The following is a 20,156-nucleotide window of genomic DNA, read 5'->3' as shown; positions in this document are numbered from 1 at the left end:
TGATTCTTCTTGCACACTTTGTAAAGATTTATTTTGCAGTCATCAAAAAAGTATCAGTTATTGTTCAGTTTGACTAACGGAACAGCATAACACACAGCAAAAGATAGTGGTAAATGATCTTAGGTGTGATTTCTCTTCAGTGCAGGTTAGGCTGATTTGAACAGAAAATAGCAATAACTAATATGGTCGTTAGTTTGCAGTATTTTGCTGTTGCTCAAGATGGACTAGGTCAGAAAGTCACATTCAAAAGTTCATTTTACGTCGGTGAAAAGGTCATCCTGGCACTAAGTGAGCCTTTCTGTAGCATATTGAGAGGAGGCTGTGTTGCAAATATTAGTGCAGAATCAAGGGATGGCTGAGTTACATTTTCTTTTCAATACTTCAAAAGAAAACTTAAAAAAAAATGCATCATATTAATAAAATGTATTGTGTCACACAGTCATCCACATAAAAATGAAACCAGCACCTCTGACACAGAAGGTCAAGAAGGTCCACAGAGACAGAGTGAAACATTATGCCTGACGCTTTTCCTGACAGCGTCTTATTGTCACAAAATACAGTCTGGAAAGTGAAAGCAAACATGTAGATGAAAAGGAAAAACAAGAAGAAATATTTAGGAATTTTCAGAGTTGAGTCACTTTTGAGAGGAAAATTAATTACAACCCTCTGAACATCAGTGATGAGTTAAACTATCTTTGACTCTTTAAGAGTATGAGTAATCTTACATCTCAGTCCCACAGACACCATCCTGCTTTATGAAACACTGATTCCATTTGAACATTTACTGAAAACTACTTAATAATGTTGCTTTTTCCAGCTAATCCAAGAAGATGGTGGTTATGATTAGGATACTTTGCTGTCAGATTATATTTACAGCATCACACAAAAGACAAAATGAAAATATGTGACAAAAACACAACAAATTAACCCTCAGAAACCAGGTTTGTGGCAACTGACATATATACTATTTTATTTAGTTTTTCTAAAATATTTCTTTTTCTTTTATACTTTATTTTTAACAGGATTTACATTTTTTAACAAAGAGATAGTAAAACAAAAAAGTAAAGACATACGAAACAAGAGACGTCAACAAGCGCAGACAGGGTAGTATCAAAAATTAAAGTACAGTAATAAACATGTGGGTCAATGAGTCACAATATTATTCCATCATAATAAGAGGGTTGAGTTAGTTTGGGTATTGTCCTGTTTCAGTCCATGTCAGATGATTCAGATATATTCTCATATTGCATCCAATTATGTCCCGTAAACCTGCTGACATAATTACATCCATCATTTTCATAAACATTTGTGCACATTTTCTTGGAATGCATAGTTACACATGTTGATAGTAAAACACACAGATGTTGACATATATGTGTATTTCTCATGAGAAAAACAAAATGTTGTCCAACTGGGGCGTCACATCTTCTGGAATAGATATCCATTTTAGCCAATAATTAGTAAATTTGTCAAAATTTTGGTTTAAGGAGAAAGTTAGTTTTTCCATGTTGTATATTTCTTTAATAATTCCAATCCATTCCTTCTTTGCTGGGGGTTCTTCGCTCAGCCATTTTCTTGTCATGGCTTTTTTACAGGCTGCCATCATTATATTAATCAGGTATTTGTCTCTAGAGTTGACTGTGGGTGGTAGATTTCCAAGATAAACCGTGCAGAAATCATGTTTAATCTCAAACCCCACTATTGTGTTAATCATTTTCATCATTTCAATCCAGTAAGGCCTAATTTTTGGACAATCCCAGAAAATTCTAAAATATTTCTACAGTATCGGTCAGAATCAAGTGTCAAACATCATCTCATTCAGGAGTATCTTGATTTCATCTGGTTCATTTAAAGTCACAATTTTTATGAAAAATAATTCCCTCAAAATGTGATTTTCCCTTTTTTTTTTTCTTTTTTTTATTACTTTGTAATTCAGACATACCTATAGCATTTTCTTTTTCTTATTTGGAAAAATTAATTTGGAAGTTTTGGACCTCCAAATAAATCTGTCTGCTCTAATTCATTACCTTTCCATAGCAAATTAGGGCCATTCATTAGTTCAAAGTAGGAAATTATGGTGAATCAATGGTGCACATTGTAAGGCAGTGTTTTTCAGCCTTGGGGTCTGGACCCCACATGGGGTCACCTGGAATTTCTAGTAATTGATAAAATTAAAAATTAAAAAAAAATGTACTAATAAAAAATATATGGTGAGTTGAGAGAGACAATCCCAATACATAAAAGACATGACAAACTGAAGCTGAAACTGAAGCACTGTGGCACTGTTTATCTGTCAAATGTTCATTGTGGTCAGTTTCAGATGCTGCAGCTCTTTCATAATTCATAGTTTGAGTTCTTGTTTGTTCAGTATTAATTATCAGCCTTGTAAATACAAACTGGACTGACTGTACATATCCTGACCAAGGTTAATAAAATTTTCCCTTTGTGCAGTAATCTACACCTGGCTTTTCTGCCTCCGTCCATAATAATATACATTATAAAGATTAAATGTCATCTAAAATTAACAGTTATTTGCAACATAGTATAGCAACATGACAGTTATTATCAAGGAAACCATGGAAAATGACTAGATATCAGTTCTGAAAATTAAACTCTTATGAGCTGTTTTGTTATCATTATATTTGTCTAAACAAATGTACCTTTAGTTGTACCAGGCTTAAAATGAACGAGAAATTGAAGAAAACAAGGGTGGTCTAATACTTTTTTCAGCACCTGTATACTAAAGACTGATATGAATAGACCAACTAAATTATATCTACAAATGTAGTGTGTCTGACAGCATTTTCTATTTATTTTATCATTTATTCAGCAGGGGCTGTTCAGAATACACATTCTGTACCAGAAATAGCTGAGAGCTCATTTTCATCTGTAGTGCCTGAATGATGGCCAAATGGTACACGGGTTGTTTTGCACATTAACATAAATGGAATAAAGTAAAATACTAAACTGAAGACTGTAATATATGACAGTTACTATAGAGCGTTTCAGTTTTAAAAGATCTGGCAAATGATCCCAATTTCTAATAATTTTTCTAATAATTTTTTCCGTGACTCTATTTCTGGGTGATACAGATGCAGTACCACTCTGTCTCCAGTAGAGAGTGTATGAGAGCTGTGAAATATTGACCAGCTAAGTCTGAGCTGAGAGAGAAAAGCTTTAAAAACATCCCTTCACTTTTGCTCTCTTTCTCTCTCTCTCTCTCTCTCTCTCTCTCTCTCTGACTTACTCTGGCATCCAGATTGAGTTCTCTTCTCTGACAAAGTGTAAAACTTCAGTGTTACATCAACGGCCAGCGAGGATGAAAATGATCCTGATCAACTTGCACTATCCAACCATAAAAACGCAGCTGTCCACCCGACATTAACACATCAGTGAAAGCCTGAGCTGGCTGAAAATTGGAAGAAAAACTCACGGTCAGCTATGCCATCTGAGATTTAACTTGGACAAATGCTGTTTTCCTTCTTGCAATGTTGTGACCTTAACTGAGAGGACTGACAAACACAGTTTTCAACCGTTTTTTATACACAGTGGTATATAAACAGGCCCAGATTTCAGAACTATAAGTGAGCTGCTTCCCCAAACAGTATAATGTTTAACTCATCCTGGAGAAAAAACACAAACAGATGCATCAAGATCTACATTAAATATTCATCTTTTGTCCCTGTTTATAAAACTGTAAAGTAGTTCAAACTGGCTCCACCTTCAGCACTTCAAACAATAACATGTGGTAAAAACACTCATACTTCACTATTAATACTAAAATTTTGTCAGTTACAATCATTTATCAGTCACAGGGATCAGATCAGTGTATTTACCTCAATACTTTTTCTGCCAATACTTTAATCCTTTTATTTAACCCTTTCATGCATAGTGGTCACTCCAGTGGACAGTTCTTCTACAGCTGTTCTCTTGTATATTCATGGGTTTTTTGTTTTAGTTCCATATCAGCCATCACAGTGGACACTTATACACCATCCCATACACTGACATTCATACCATTACTGTAACTTTGCTGTTTTGGATAAACCTGATCTGCACTAACATGTTTGAATGTAAATCTATTGCTAATTGTTATTAGACTGTAATGAATAGTTTTATTAAACAAAAAGATTTGGTAACACTTTATTTGAAGGTCTAGTTTATAATGTGTTAAGTGCACATTCATAAGACATTATAATGTATTTATAATGCATTATAAAAGTCATTACAACAGTTTATGATCATGTACAACAACTTATACCAAGGTTAATAAAAATGTTATAAGTGTAGGCATAATGTATTATAAATTCAGCTTTCATAATGTTTTATACATCCATACCAAAGTGACAATAGTGTTTGAAGGAAGAATCTCAAGTCCTCAGTTACTCATATTTATTTAAAAAAAAAAGCATGTGTTTGAATTAAGAAAGATTTAGAGCTGCCACATTATTTTTTATGTATAAAGCAACATTTAACACTTCTATTTACTGTCTATGTTCTTTTAATGTTTTGTTTTTGCAAAATAAAGAGTTATTAAGAACACTTGGATGTATAATTTTAGACTTACGCTTTACTTAGAGCCAGCAGATACTGCTCATACGTCACCATACTTGTGTTATAATATTATACAATTGCTAATTACCTTAGACAGTTTTACACTTTACTAAAAGCTCTTAAAGTCATCCTGTAACTTATTATTGATGTTTATAAGGCATTATTCAGTTTCAGAAACTACATGTCAGAGCAGTTCTCTGTGTCTATATAACTGGCCACAGTTATGATGGTTATTATGTGTTCTGTAACCCAGGACTTGAGATTCTTCCTTCAAACACTGTTGTCACTTTGGTATAGATGTATGAAACATTATGAAAGTTGAATTTATAATACATTATGCCTACACTTATAATACTTTATTAAACTTGGTATAAGTTGTTGTACATAATCATAAACTGTTGTAATGACTTTTCTAAGACATTATAAATGCGTTATAATGTCTTATGAATGTGCACTTAATGCATTATAAACTAGACCTCCAAATAAAGTGTTACCAAAGATTTTTTTTTGCATATTATCTCTATGAAGTGAGTAATAACTAGTATCAGAGTATGATTAAAATGTGAGAAAACATCAGATTAGCTGCATTGAACATGTTTTTATTCCATAGTTTTCATACAGTATGTCACTTGTGTATTGTGTTTTAAATATACGTTTCTTTACTTCAAAAATTAAACACATGGTGTCCAGATGGGTGGACATTTTTAAACTCCATGAAAAAAAGGTTCATTAAAAAATTTCAATCACATTTTTTTTTTACATGCCTAAAGAGGAATAAAAAAATTTGACTAAGGTTCTTATACCTCATGCATGAAAGGGTTAAGTCAGAGTTTTCATACAACACTTTTACTTGTAATGGAGTAAATTTACATTACTACTGCTCTGAATATTTCTACCACTGTTATTACACATATAACAAATAGCATTCCACAGATTTCGCTGCTGTCAGTTGTGGGTTTTTTTTACAAATACATGTAAACTTTTTTTTTTTGTCTTTAAAATATATGGATCTGTGCAAAAGTTTCCCACAATCCTCTGAGCGGCAGTTCTCATCAAACCTAAAATACACGACCCTGCTGACCTCCCTCCAAAAAGTCCACTGCAACCTCCCAACTGAGTCCTCTAGCTTTGAATTATAACCTTTGCACACAGGCAGGAGCACAATGTGACGATTGTGATTGTATTTTAATTCTGATGGCGAAGTGAAAAAAGATAGCTTCCTCTGAGAACAGGCTAGATTTATGGGCCCTGTCCTGGCTGCCGGCCCCACATCCTCTCTGATCTGCTTTTACTCCAACGACCTCTCGACCCTCGGGGGTCATTAGAGAGCCCCCGAATGGTCCGGCTGGCTGCCAGCCCATCTCACACTGCTTGTTTTCCAATCAAATCACTATATTTAACAGGGGACACGAGTCCAGGGCCAAGTCCAAACACACATCTGTTCGAAATTGTTCCTCGCAATTATTTCACACAGAAGTTCTGCCTCTATACCCCCGTCCACACTCGTCGCCCCACTTTGGTCTTTTGTTTGTTGTTGTTTGTTTTCACCAAAACCTCCCCCTCTGGATTGCTAATGGACAGAAATGAGAGGGGGAAGCGGGAGGGGTTTTTTTTTTGGGTTGGGAACTGTGGTGGTGGTAAGGGTCTGGCTCCTGGAACCGCTGTCACAGAAACACAGCAGCCAGAGGAGAATGGGAAAACCAGCGAGGGCTTTTTGATTCCACACAAAGCAGGTTTTTCACAGTGAACACAGGGAACAGCTTTTACACTCAGGGGCCCTGTACTGCTGCCAGCTCACATGACAACTCCATCAAGAGTGTCACTCAGTGTTTTTCATCTGCCAATGGTGGCATAGATTTATGGACAGCCTAACAGAGGAAGATCCTTTTATTATTACCTAACCCTAAATTAGAAAAAGTTGAAAAATGCACATAAAAACCAGGCTTCGCATGGGTGCTTGATATCCTTGAAAAGGCTTGCATTTCAATGTTGTGTTTTCAAAGTCTGAAAAGGGTGTGAATTTTAGTTTAAGTGCTTGAAATTGCTTGCAATTATAACTCTGCGATGTGATTTATTTATTTATTTTTAATGTTAAAGGGGTCATATTTTGCTAAACCCACTTTTTTTTTGTTTCATATTTTTATCAAAGTGTATACAAGAGAATTAAAAGTACATACAAAAACCAGGGCACACTGATGTCAACATTAACCATATTTGTACATACCATTATGTCTAGATTTGCATTTTATTTTTTTTTAGGAACAAATAACAATGAAAGTTAAACCCACTTTTATTAGTCGTTGGTACACTTATTTGTATATTTGGACCTTAATAGTTCACAAAGTTTGAATTTAAACCCTCCAGGTGTTGCAAAGCTATCTTTATATTCATTTTAGCAAAAGTCGAGTGGATTTCTACAACCTGTTTTAATTCCTGCTTAATTTGTTACGTTTTATAACTAGTTACATCACGACATTTGTACATATAGGGTCAAGACTTCAGACAAACATTTCTCAGAGTACGCCATAATCATTTATCAGCAGCAGCAGTTGTAGTAAAAACTGAAAATATGTCCAACTTCGAGCCTAAAATGTTCAGTTGTTGGCTGAACAGGACAGAGCAGCACAGCCAACAACCTGGAGGGGGTGGGGCGTGAAGTGGCTCATGTGCATTTAAAGGGCCAGCGCTCTAAACCACCTGTCTGGTGTCATTACTGAGAAATAGGGTTGAAGATGGACCTGTGGAGTTGAATTAATGAAGAATTCAGACCCAAGCATAGCATTTACAGTTTATGTAGACCACAGGGAAATGTTTTAAAATGCATAAGTCCATTTAAAAAAAGCAAAATATCACTCCTTTAACTGTGCCAGCTTAGATGGCAAGCCAAAGCTACTTACAGAGAGGTGATACATTTTCAAAAATAAAACTTTATGTCAAAAAATAAAATTAGCCGATGCTCTCAGGTCGACTCCCGGTACATTTTTATCTTAATCTCTGGCTCGATGTGAGTGTGCCTGAAGAACGGCAAGTGGTTTCCCTTTTATTGGATAAAACATTGTGTTCTCCTTTAACTTTAAAACTTTTCACTATTATGAAACATAATTTTATATGTTTAGCTATAGCATAATATAATCTACATCACTGTAATAAAAAGTGAAAGTAATAATCATGTATTCCTGTAGGGAGGTATTTTACCCCAGCGATAAGCTGTGCTATGCTGGAAATTTTTGAAAATTACCCTTAAAAGTGCTTGAATTTGACCTTGAAAAATGTATGAACCCTGAAAAACAGAATGTGGAGATTTCTATTTACTCTGATTTGTATGAAGACAAGATCTCTGCCATCTCCTGTTGTTGTCAATAATGTGCTGTATTGTTATAAACAGAACTACCTACAAACTACCTGTTTCATAAGTGACAGCAGTGCAACAATAAGGCTCAGTGATGTGTTTTTATTCAGTTTCAGACAACAGTGGAGCACCCCAGCACAGACAAATGAGTTAATTCTGGTTACATACACATAATATTGTTTTTAGAATTAATTCATTGATATTTTTCTCCCCAATAATGACCTCAAGAGCTATTTCTTCATGTCTCAGGGGAAGCAAGGGATATTGTTTTTGGTTCGGTTTGTTTGTTTGTTTGTTTGATAACACTAGCAGTAAATCTATTGGTTGAATTCATACCAAATTGGGTTATGAATTACCATTGACCCAGAACAGATCTCATTACATTTTTGGAACAGTAGGTCAAAGTTTAAATTTTTTTATGAATTTTTAAAATCTTTTTCCCCCATTTACTTAGAATGGGTGCAATTTCAAATGTCTGTAGCAGCAAAACTATTTGGTGAATTCATACCAGATTTGCTTTATATATTGCCAGTGATGCAGAATAGATGTGGTTACATTTTTGGGAAAAGTAGGTCAAAGTTAAAGCTTTTTGGAATTTTTTAAATCTTGTTTCTTCTCCCATTTACTTATAATGGGCATAATTTCACATGTCTACAAAACAATTATGTTTCAATTTTCTTCAAACTTGGCACATATATAGAGGCAATTAATATGCTGACATCACCACAGGCATAGACATGATGACATCAGCTGGATCGATGCCAAAATAAGCTACAATAAGTGTGAGGGGCAGGGTTTGTTGTGCCTGGCACCACTTGTTAAAAATATGACATGGAAGTAACATGATGCTGTTTCTGACTGTGTGTTATTGGTCTGTCAATGAATAATATGTTTTCTCTGCTCTGTGACTCTAAATAGACTCTTACTAGATGTATTTTGTTTTAAAAGCATAATACAATGCTGTAAGTGATGACTATTATTGGATTATTGGAAACAGAAAATCTTTCAACACATTGCATGCTCAGGTAAACAGTATAACACAGAAACAAATGTATAGAAAACACTAGTCTGATCCATTAAATGAGGTATGAACCTTGTGTATCAGTGATATTTAGGTCACTGTTCGGATGTACATTCATCTGTCACTGTGACTTCTGTTTTACAGCTTTGTAGAGGAATCCTGAGCCTTCACTCAGAGTTTCCTGTTTTAGGTCAAAATGATGCTCTTAGTCACCCCCACCCATGTAGCTGCAGATTAGATGTGTGATAATGCTTTGTCACCTAAAATGACACACTTTGACACTTCAGAGTGCTAAAAGCCAGAATATCAGTAAGGACTTTAGCACCGTACCTGAGCTACACTAAAAGCCAACAAGTGAGTGGTTTTCCATCAGTCATTTGGTAAAAATGCAACTTAAAACAAAATATTGAAATGTTGTTTTGTAGAAATGGTGGCTTTATGGTACTTATATTAGGAGGATGACGTATAAGCAAAGACAATAAATGCTGAGGCGCTACTAAAGACACATACTCGGTATAACAGAATGGCTGTAAATCACTTCACCGTATTGCAAATTAAGTTCATGTGCAAATATAAAAGAACATTTTCCAAAAAATGTTTTATTTTGATGACCCAACTCCAATGTCAAATAACTGTACTGTTTTCCATTTCTAACACATTTGAAGAAAAACAGAGCAAGAAGAGAAAATACTGGACTAACATCCATCAGATGGTCAACTCTAAATGCTAATGTTGCTCCTAATGGTTGTAAAAAGGCAACGATTTGCTCATTTTGGAACATTGTCTTAAAATGTATATTGATGACTTTATTATTGTCAAATGTGATAAATACAAAAAGGGCCACATGAAATGTAATGAATAAGATAATAGACAGAAAATAAATTTTGATAGAACTGGTATTAATTTGCAATAAAAGCCTTTATTTTCAGCCTTTAATTATTGGATATAAATTATTCAGTGTTTGGGGTTGGTATTCACATAGAAAGACACCGAACCTGTATAGTTAAAATGCACACTTCAATATTTGCTGATTTTATGTCAGGTTATTATTAACTATTACAGACCTACAGAAAGCTGATAATACACATGTTTAAATGGTATGTTGTACAATGAAATTTGAATTTTGGCAATTTTAACAGTTCATAAATTAAGTTAAGTGGAACCATGTTTATGTCCAGAATGGCAAATTGTTGTGCAGCAGCAGTGATGATAAAAGATCAGAAACACACAATTAATTGAATATAATACAGTCTAATATGTTGTCATAAATACAGTATTGTAAGAGGTCCAAATACACTAAGACCTACATGGAATGAATCAAATTACTAGAACTCAAAATGGAGTGCCTTTTGTTGTAATTCACTAGTTTAGGGGTCTAGGGGCTGACAGATACAGAATGAAGGGATGTTTGTATCTGCTGGTTTTGGATTATGGGTTTTTATAGCAGGAACCTGGAGGAGGTCTGAAACTCCAGGGGCAGGGGGTGGCCACTGTCTGACAAGATGAATTCTGTTTTCACAGGCTTTCTGTTGTGTATCTGTGATACTGCTACACACTTCTGTCACCTTTGTACATCAACGTAAAGGAAAAAGTGTCAACAGATAGAGAAAATATGAGTTTTTATTCTGGAAAAAATGCTCAATATTTCCTAAAATTGCTTGGCATTGTAGTTTTTTTTTTAGCAAATGTTTAAAAAAAAAAAAAAAAAAAAAGACTGCAGTTTGTGTCCTTGTGCCAATAATGGAACATATTATTCAGAATAAAAGACCAAGTCTGCCTTTGTCAAACCATTTTTATTAATACATTACAGTGCTATGATGTGTGAATGTGTCTTCCAAATAAAATAGAGTAGAATAGAATAGAATAGAATAGAATAGATCTTTCTTGTCACTGTCACAGGAACAATATAAATTCATTTAGCAGCAAAAACAGTGCAAAAAAGGACCGTATAAAAAATCACACAAATACGGATGTACGAAATGTACAATGCACGAAAGCTACAAGATTAAATATTAAATATGCATATACTACTGAAGTACTACAAAAACTACTGAAATATACAAAAAGCTATGTCTATTCTACAGGTGATAAATATGTACAACAAATAAGGATATATATGGGTAAAATTAGGGAAAAAAAGGTGCATGGGTTGTGAGTATTAAAATGATGAAAAGTGGCCAGACATCTTCAAACAAAGCATTCTCAGGACTGAAAATATTTTTTCTGAGCAAAGAAGACTTGCAGAGATAATGTGTGAAAGCAGAAAACTAAATCTGTTTTGTTTTTTTGGAGTGAAAATGAATGCAAACCCATGCACAAGGTAAAGGACATAGATAATGTGGTACCATGGAACATTTAAGGAAACACGTAACACTGGCATGAAAGAATAAACCAAAGACTATGACAAACTAATCCAGATTAACCCAGTGCTACTTTTGTGGCAGTTCTCAAATTATTTTTTCCACTATAGCTATTCTGAAGTGATTTACACCCTTTATTATAATATTATCCTCTATATTTTGCATTTTTAAGTGAAAATCAGGTATTTTCCTATATTTCATTTGCTGATCGAATAGATCAGGGGTGTCAAACATGTGGCCCGGGGGCCAAATGCCAAAAGGTCCAGTTCAGCCCCTGGGATGTTTTTGCCAAGTGTAAAAATTCCAGTCTTGAATTGAATTAAGCAAAAAAATTAGCTTGAATCAAGGAAAAAAATCTTGAATTAAGCCAAAAAAAAAAAAAAATCTTCAAGTAAGTAAAAAAAAAAAATCTTCAGTTAAGTAAAAAAAATCTTCAATTAAGACAAAAAAAAAAAAAATCTCTAATTTGGCAAAAAATCCTGAATTAAGCCAAAAAACCCCCCCTTCAATTAAGTAAAAAAAAAAATCTTAAATTAAGACAAAAAAAAAAAAAAAATCTTCAATTGAGTTAAAAAAAAAAAAAACTTTAATTAAGCCAAAAAAAAAAAAAAAAATCTTCAATTAAATAAAAACATTTTGAATTAAACCAAAAAAAAATCTAGAATTGACAACTTAAAGTTTTTTTCTTTGTTTTAGAGCAAAAAATAGCATTAAATTACGAAAATATTTACATTTACATACTATCCTGTAACAATAAAATGTGAATAACCTGAACAAATATGAATAACCTGAAATGTCTAAAGAAAATTAAGCACAATTTTAACAATTTTTCTGCCTGTTACTAAGTGTTTAGTGTCTTTGTAGATCTGATCCATAATGCACATGTAGAAATGATAAGTTGAGGTATAATATTGTTAAAACTGTACTAAATTTTCTTACATTTTTTAATTTAAATTTCAGTTTTTTCAGTTTTTTTTTTTTTTTTGGATAGTTTATAAAAGTAAGTATTTTCAAAATTTAATGTTTTTTTTTTTTTTACACTAAAAAAAAGAAAAAAAAATGGTGTTGTCATTATTTATAGATTATTATGTTATTATTTTTCTGGTCCGGCCCACTTCAGATCAAATTTGGCTAAATATGGCTCCTGAACTAAAATGAGTTTGACACCCCTGATGTAGAGGTTCATAAAAGCCCAGAGTAAATTCAAAACAGAGAAAACTGAAGAAAAAGTGACTTTTCCAGTAAAATCTGTCATTGACTGAATATAAATCAAGTGTCTCCATCCACTGTCATTGATCCAACTCCATGGGTTTTAGTGGTGAATCAATGTTGTAGAAGATGACGGCGTTTCTATGTTCACTACGAAGCCTCTGAACGTCCAAATGGGTCATATCTGATGACCATGGAAAGATGACAAACTGTATTTTACACCAATTATTTACATGGATTGATAGGATTAGTGGATCAACAGATAATAAACATTTTACATCAGTAGATGGTTTTGGTCGCCAGTGGATGTTTGGTTCTCTGTGTGTTTAAAAAAAAAAAAGGTTTGAAGCGTCAAAGTCCTAGTCGAGGAACTTTTCATAGACAGTGATGGGCAACTCTTTGCGCAAAGATCTAGTTTGACCAAATTCTATGTAGTGGTTTAAAATGATTCAAGAAAATGACAGAGAATCTTTGAGCAAAGTAGCAGTTCCTTAAAATACACATCCCACGTGTTGGCGCTCTGTCCAGGATATATGCAACACTTGTTCCTTCCTTCTAACAGTGCCACAGTGGTTTACCATTCCACACAGACCTGCTGTGTGTGCTAAAAGGAGGAACTTTATTTGGCGAGTGGACCATTGTGCATTGTATGGAAGGAAACAATCTGTGTTTTGTCTGGGCTGATTTTTGTGCTGCATCAGACCCCCTTTCCTGCCTCGCACCCTGGGGAAAAGAGGGGTGAATATGTGATACTTGTGAGATGGTCAGACCTTATGTTCAAGTGACTCCTGCAACAATTAAAGGTAACTGACCCCAGAGCCTTATGTGCTGTGGTTAGTTTTCTCTAAAATGCCTTATGGCACCTGCAACCTCTTTGCTCCATTGATTTATGAAGGTATGAAGATGTATCAGAGCTGAGGGTTTTTTTTTTTCTTTAACCCAGGGGTGTCAAACATGCGGCCTGGGGGCCAAATGCGGCCCGCTAAAGGGTCCAGTTCGGCCCCTGGGATGTTTTTGCCAAGTGCAAAAATTCCACAGTCTTGAATTGAATAAAGCAAAAAAAAAATTTAGCTTGAATTAAGGAAAAAATCTTGAATTAAGCCAAAAAACAAAAATCTTCAATTAAGTAAAAAAAAATCTTCCGTTAAGTAAAAAAAAAAAAATCTTCAATTAAGCCCAAAAAAAATCTCAAATTTAGCAAAAAATTTTGAATTAAGCCAAAAAAAACCCTTCAATTAATAAAAAAAAATTCTTGAATTAATAAAAAAAAAAAATCTTCAATTAAGTTTAAAAAAAATCTTCAATTAAGCAAAAAAATAATAAAAATAAAAATCTTCAATTAAATTAAAAAAAAATCTTGAATTAAGCAAAAAAAAAATCTTCAATTAAGTTAAAAAAAACTTCAATTAAGCCAAAAAAAATCTCCAATTAAGTAAAAAAAAAATTGAATTGAGCCAAAAAAAATCTAGAATTGACAACTTACATTTTTTCCTTTGTTTTAGTGCAAAAAAAATAACATTAAATTATGAAAATATTTCTATAACTATCCTGTAACAATAAAATGTGAATAACCTGAACAAATATGAACAACCTGAAATCTCTAAAGAAAATTAAGCACAATTTTAACAATTTTTCTGACTGTTACTAAGTGTTCAGTGCCTTTGTAGATCTGATCCATAATACGTTTTTTAATTTAAATTTCAGTTTTTTCAGGTTTTTTTTTTTTTTTTGGATAGTTTATAAAAGTAAGTATTTTCATAATTTAATGGGATTTTTTTTACACTAAAACAAAGAAAAAAATTTGGAGTTGTCATAGGTTATTATGTTATCATTTTTCTGGTCCAGCCCACTTCAGATCAAATTTGGCTGAATATGGCCCCTGAACTAAAATGAGTTTGACACCCCTGCTTTAACCCTTTCATGCATACTGGTCACTACAGTGGACAGCTGTTCAAAGGTGTTCTTTTATGGATTTTGTTGTTTTATTTCCATATTAGACAACACATTGGACAGTTATGCATCATCCCATACACTACAATTCATACCATTACTGTAACTTTGCTGTTCTAGATAAACCTGATCTGCTCTAACATGTTTGAGTGGAAAATATTTGTAATTTTTATTAGATTGTAAAGCTGATGTTTTTGTTTGTTTTTTTTTTGCATATTATCACCATGCAGGTATGTTAAAATGTGAGAAAACATCAGATTAGCAGCATTAAACATGTTTTTATTTCCTAGTTTTGACACAGTGTATCAGTAAATACATGTTTCTTTGCTTCTGAAATTAAACACATGGTGTCCAGCTGAGTGGATATTTTTGGAACTCCATGAAAATTAGGTTCACAAAAATGTTTCAATTTTTTTCATGCCTAAAGAGGAATAGAAACACTCAGGAAAAAAACAACAAACTCTTGATTAAGGTTGTCATAATTCATGCATGAAAGGGTTAAGGAACTCCAGGTATCTGTGATTATAGAAAACACCTTTAAATAGGTGTTGTCAGTGTTGTAAGGGTACGTTCTGCCGCAGAGTGCTTTTTAAAAGCCCTGTTGTCCCTCTCAGCTGTGCGCAGCTTTTCAGACTAGAGTTCTAGTTGGCATTTCCAGTATGTAATTACAGTGTTGGGGACGTGAAAATACTAGTCCATCCTCAGTTGCTTTTATGTAGCAACATCAGTTACAAACCCAGTCTTCCAACCCCTGAACAAGGTCAAAGGTTCAGGTTTAGGGAGGGAAACCTTTGGCGTATTAGTGTGTTTGCTACAGGAGACGCAAAACTGCTCCAATGAGTGGATTTTCACAGCGCTGGGGAGGTGCTTTGGTCATCGTGGCCTGGAGAAAATGTGAATGAGCCAAACCAAAGGAACATTAGGAAAAACAGACCTGCCCATACTCCCTGTGGTCTTTACCCAGTGCATTCTTACTTTGCCACAATAACAGGTCATTCTTTAACTTTTTAATACATAGAAGGAATTTTAAAGAAGTCCTTTTATTCCTCACGGCATAAAAGCAAATGCACGACAAACTTGAAGTGTGAGGTATTAATTCAATTATGTAACATCATTACATCACCAAATGACAAATTTACTTTTATTGTCATCCGTTACAGAGAAAAATCTTTAATTAGCTTACAGTTACTAATGAAAATTACAGTGTTGACATCCAAATATAACCTTTTATTTTATGTCAGGGGTGTGAAACTCATTTTAGTTCAGGGGCCACATTCAGCCCAATTTGATCTCAAGTGGGCTGGACCAGTAAAATAATAACAGTGAAAAAAGTAAAATTATATTATGATCAGGTTTACATCCACAAAGTTTCCTTAAAAATCTGAATAACATAAACAACTTGAATTGTCTTAAGAAAAACAAGTGCAATTTTAACAATATTATACCTTGGTTTATCAGTTTATCATTTACACATGTGCATTACAATCACACAAAACATTTAGTAACAGGCAGAACATTGGGAAAATTGCATTTGCTTTTCTTAAGATATTTCCGTTTGTTCATATTTGTTCAGGTTATTCATGTTTTTTGTAAACGTATAGTTTGGTAATGTAAACATTTTCATGTAATTGAATTATTTTACAACACAAAAACAAAGAGAAAATTTGGGCTTATGATTATTTTTAGGTTATTATTATAATATTTTACTGGTCTGACCCACTTGAAATCTAATTGGACTGTATGTGTCTGTATGTGGAACCTGAATTAAAATGATTTTGACACCATTGATTGTTAATATCTTCAGTGTAATTTTTGCATTTCACAAATTCATCCCGCGGGCTGGATTGGACCCTTTGGCGGGCCAGATTTGGCCCCCGGGCCACATGTTTGACACCTGTGATTTAGATGATTTGGCTTGACTTTTGAAAATACGATGGCAAATTAATCACTGTTGTTGTTGTGTGTGTTGGGCTGCATTTAGCCGACAACTACCTCTAAGAAAAATGTCATTATATGCACAAAATGACAGTAAACATTCTTGAATCTTGAATGTCGGATCCTGTATAACCTGTTGAGGAAGTAATCTGGTAATCTGTAGTCTGTGTGAGGTTTATGATGCCCTGTTTAGGCAGACAGGCAGAAGGAAGACAGCCATCCTTCAGGAGTCTGGGTCTGCTCGAGGTTTCTGCCCGTTAAAGGGAAGTTTTTCCTCGCCACTGTCACCAATCACAAGTGTTTGCTCCTGAAGGATTCTGTTGGGTCTCTGTAAACTTAATTTGATTCTGATTTGAATTGATAAAGCACTTTGTGACTCCGTCTGTGAAGAGTGCTCTATAAATAAAATTTACTTACTATTTACTTACTGTTTAATGTATGTTTCAGTAGTTTTCATCTTAATTACCCATTGTTAGAAAAGTCATCAAAATATATGAAGTGACTTTAACCCATAAAGACCCAAACATCCACCATCTACCAAAATCATCTACTGATATAAACTGTTTAATTCCCGTTGATCCACATGGTCATCAGATATGACCCATGTGGACATTCAGAGGCTCTGTTGTTACCATGGAAACACCATCATCTTCTACAACAGGGGTGTCAAACTCATTTTCTTCTGGGGGCGACATTCAGCCCAATTTAATCTGAAGTGGGCTGGACCAGTAAAATAATGGCATGACCGCCAATAAATAATGACAACTCTAAATTGTTTTAGTGCAAAAATAACGTTCAATTATGCCAATATTTACATTTACAAACTATCCAAACAAAAGTGATGTGAATAACCTGAAAAAAATGAAATTTGTTAAGAAACATAACTACAATTTTATCAATATTATGCCTCGACTTATCGTTTATAGGCTACATGTGCATTACAGATTGTCATGTCTGCTCCCAGACTGTCTGGATTTGTCTGTCTTTTCTGTTTTGTCTGTCATTTCCTGTTTTATTTTGTTAAGTTTCCCTCATGTGTCATGTCTGGTGTCTTTACTTCCTTTCCCTGATTGCTCCACCTGTGCTGATTACCTAACTCCTCCCTGATTGTCTCCACCTGTGTCCAATTGTCTTCCTGCCCTCTTGTGTATTTAAACCCTGTGTCTTCCCTTGTTTAGTTGCCAGTTTGTGTTCTACAACTTGTTGTGCTCACTCACCAGCGTTTTTGGATCCTGTTAGTCTGTCTGCCGTTTTTGACCCGTTTTTGTCCCTCGACCACTGATTCTGCCTGTGCCTATCCTGCCTGCTCGTCAACGACCTGGTTCGTGTACCCGACTCTGATTCTGCCTACTCCCTTTGTTACCTCAGCCTCCACCGTTTACCTGTGCTTCGACCATCCGCCTGGATTACTGACCGTGAGTTCTGCCTGTCCCCCATGTACCGTTGCTTGTTTGATTGCTTCCCTGTGTATGACCTGGCTTGTTTTTTGACCACCCTCTGTTTGTCCCTAGTGGGGATTCCGTTGGGGTTTTCCCGGCCCGGCCAAGCCGGTCGTCAGCCGTATCCACCCGCAGCCCAGACGTTTAGCCCCGGACTCAGTGGCATCACAGAATTAATATTATATCTGTGTTGTATAATTTTACCTGTTAGTGTTTAATAAAAACACTCAACTTTACTTGTATTTTGTGGTCTTGCTTTTGGGTTCAGCCTTTGTACTTAGCCCATCACACAGATCAGATCTACGAAGGCACAAAACATTTAGTAGCAGGCAAAATATTTTTGAAATTGCACTTCATTTTCTTTAGACATTTCAGGTTGTTCATATTTGTTCAGGTTATTCACATTTTATTGTAAGTTTCTTAATGTAAATATTTTCATAATTTAATGTTTTTGCACTAAATCCAAGAGACAAAATTGGTGTTGTCATTATTTATAGGTTATTATATTTTTGAGTTTGATGCCCTAACTTGCACTTTGCAAATTCATCCCACGGGCCGGATTGGAAACTTTGGCGGGCTGGTTTTGGCCCCCGGGCCGCATGTTTGACACCTGTGATCTACAGCACTGATTCACCTGTAAAACCCACAGAGTTGGATCAGTGACAGTGGATGGACACACTTGGTTTATATTCAGTTACTGCCACTTTTTCTTCCGTTTAATCTATTTCTGATACAGTAATCCTCAACTTTAATCTGAGTTTTTTGAACATTTACATGATCAGTAAATAAAATGTTGGAAAATACCTGATTTCCACTGAAAAAAAAAAAACACAAAATACAGAGGATAACATTTCAATAAATGGTGATAAATCACTGAAGGAATGTTAAATATAGAGAAGAATTCATTTGGGAACTGCCACAAATGTCCTTATGGGTTAAAATAAACAATGACATTTTTGACAATCTAAGCCCTTTCAGAGGTAACCTTCCCAACATGGCTGACACTAATAAAGCCTTCATTTTAAAGGGACAGTGCTGTGCGTTGGAGAAAAGAGTAGGGTGTGCATTCTTTGTGCCAACAGGAAAAGGAAAACCCTAAAAGCCATAAAAGACGAGCTCTAGACGCTACTGACCGAGAGCTAAGCTGAGGTCATCCACTCCCGACTTTTGGTTTTGCTCACATAAGCCTTTAATCATAAGATCCCCCTAACTTCAATCAAACTGCAGCATTCCTTAACGGCCTACTCATGACGGAGCTCTCGTAGCATCTGACCTCCAGTTTGGCTGGCAATAGAGGATAACCTAAGAGAGGTCATGATTGGGGTTATGGACTGACCCGGGACTCTTACACCCCCGAGGAAGGCCACAATGCTGGCCTTCATCACAGACATCCCCTAGGCACAGTGCGAGTTGATCGTAACTCTTGCACTTCCAGAGTTTAGCAGGGCACGTTCTGCCTTTGGGCGAGCAGCAGCAGGACGGGCCAAAGCTCTGCTGGAGCAGTAGGTAACCCTGACTCAGACACGGGTCACATCCGTCTGATCTCAGTGGGCACAGGGCTCCACGCAGGAAGCCTTTGATGAAAATCTGAGCCGAGCCCGAGGAGAAAGCAGCCAGTGAATCGTTTTATTATGATGACCTGCCCTCCAAAGGTCAAAGAGCAAAGTGTGACACACTCCCATACTTGTACAAATAAAGTACGCTCAAATCAACAATGCTGGATCCTATTTATATTTCAGTTTCATAATTTAATCTACATCAACACATGGGTGACAAATTAAAGGAAAAACATGAGGCGGGGGTTGAAAAGAAAACAAAGCTCAGGGTCCAGTTGGTCAGACGTAATCTGGATCGGATCAAATCTCGGTTCAAATAGGGTGTTCAAAAGAAAAACAAGGGTTCGGAAATCAGATTAAAATTATATAATCCAGTCGTGATCTGATCTGAGTCCAGTTGCTCTGAAAGTTTAATTCAGTAGGGTCTTTATTTGGAAATCTGTGTTCTATTCTATGTTGGTTTTCGTGAACACACAAATCCACTATTTTGTCAGTCTAAAACTTTAAAACTCATTGACCTTGTGAAATTCAAAACTATTCAAATAATGTATAAAGCAAAGAATAAGTTACTGCCGGGCAATATTCAAGAAATGTTTTGTGAAAGAGAGGGAGGCTATGATTTAAGGGGAAAGCTAAATTTAAAGATTCATAAAGTACGCACTACGTTAAAAAGTTTCTGTATCACCATCTGTGGAGTAAAACTGTGGAACAAATTGTGTGTGGAGATAAAACAAATATCAAACATAATTCAATTTAAAAAAAGATGTAAAAAGAAAAAAAATA

This window comes from Sphaeramia orbicularis, chromosome 21, assembly GCF_902148855.1.
Source record: "Sphaeramia orbicularis chromosome 21, fSphaOr1.1, whole genome shotgun sequence".
Classification (NCBI taxonomy): Eukaryota; Metazoa; Chordata; class Actinopteri; order Kurtiformes; family Apogonidae; genus Sphaeramia; species Sphaeramia orbicularis.
This window is presented reverse-complemented; position numbering follows the sequence as displayed.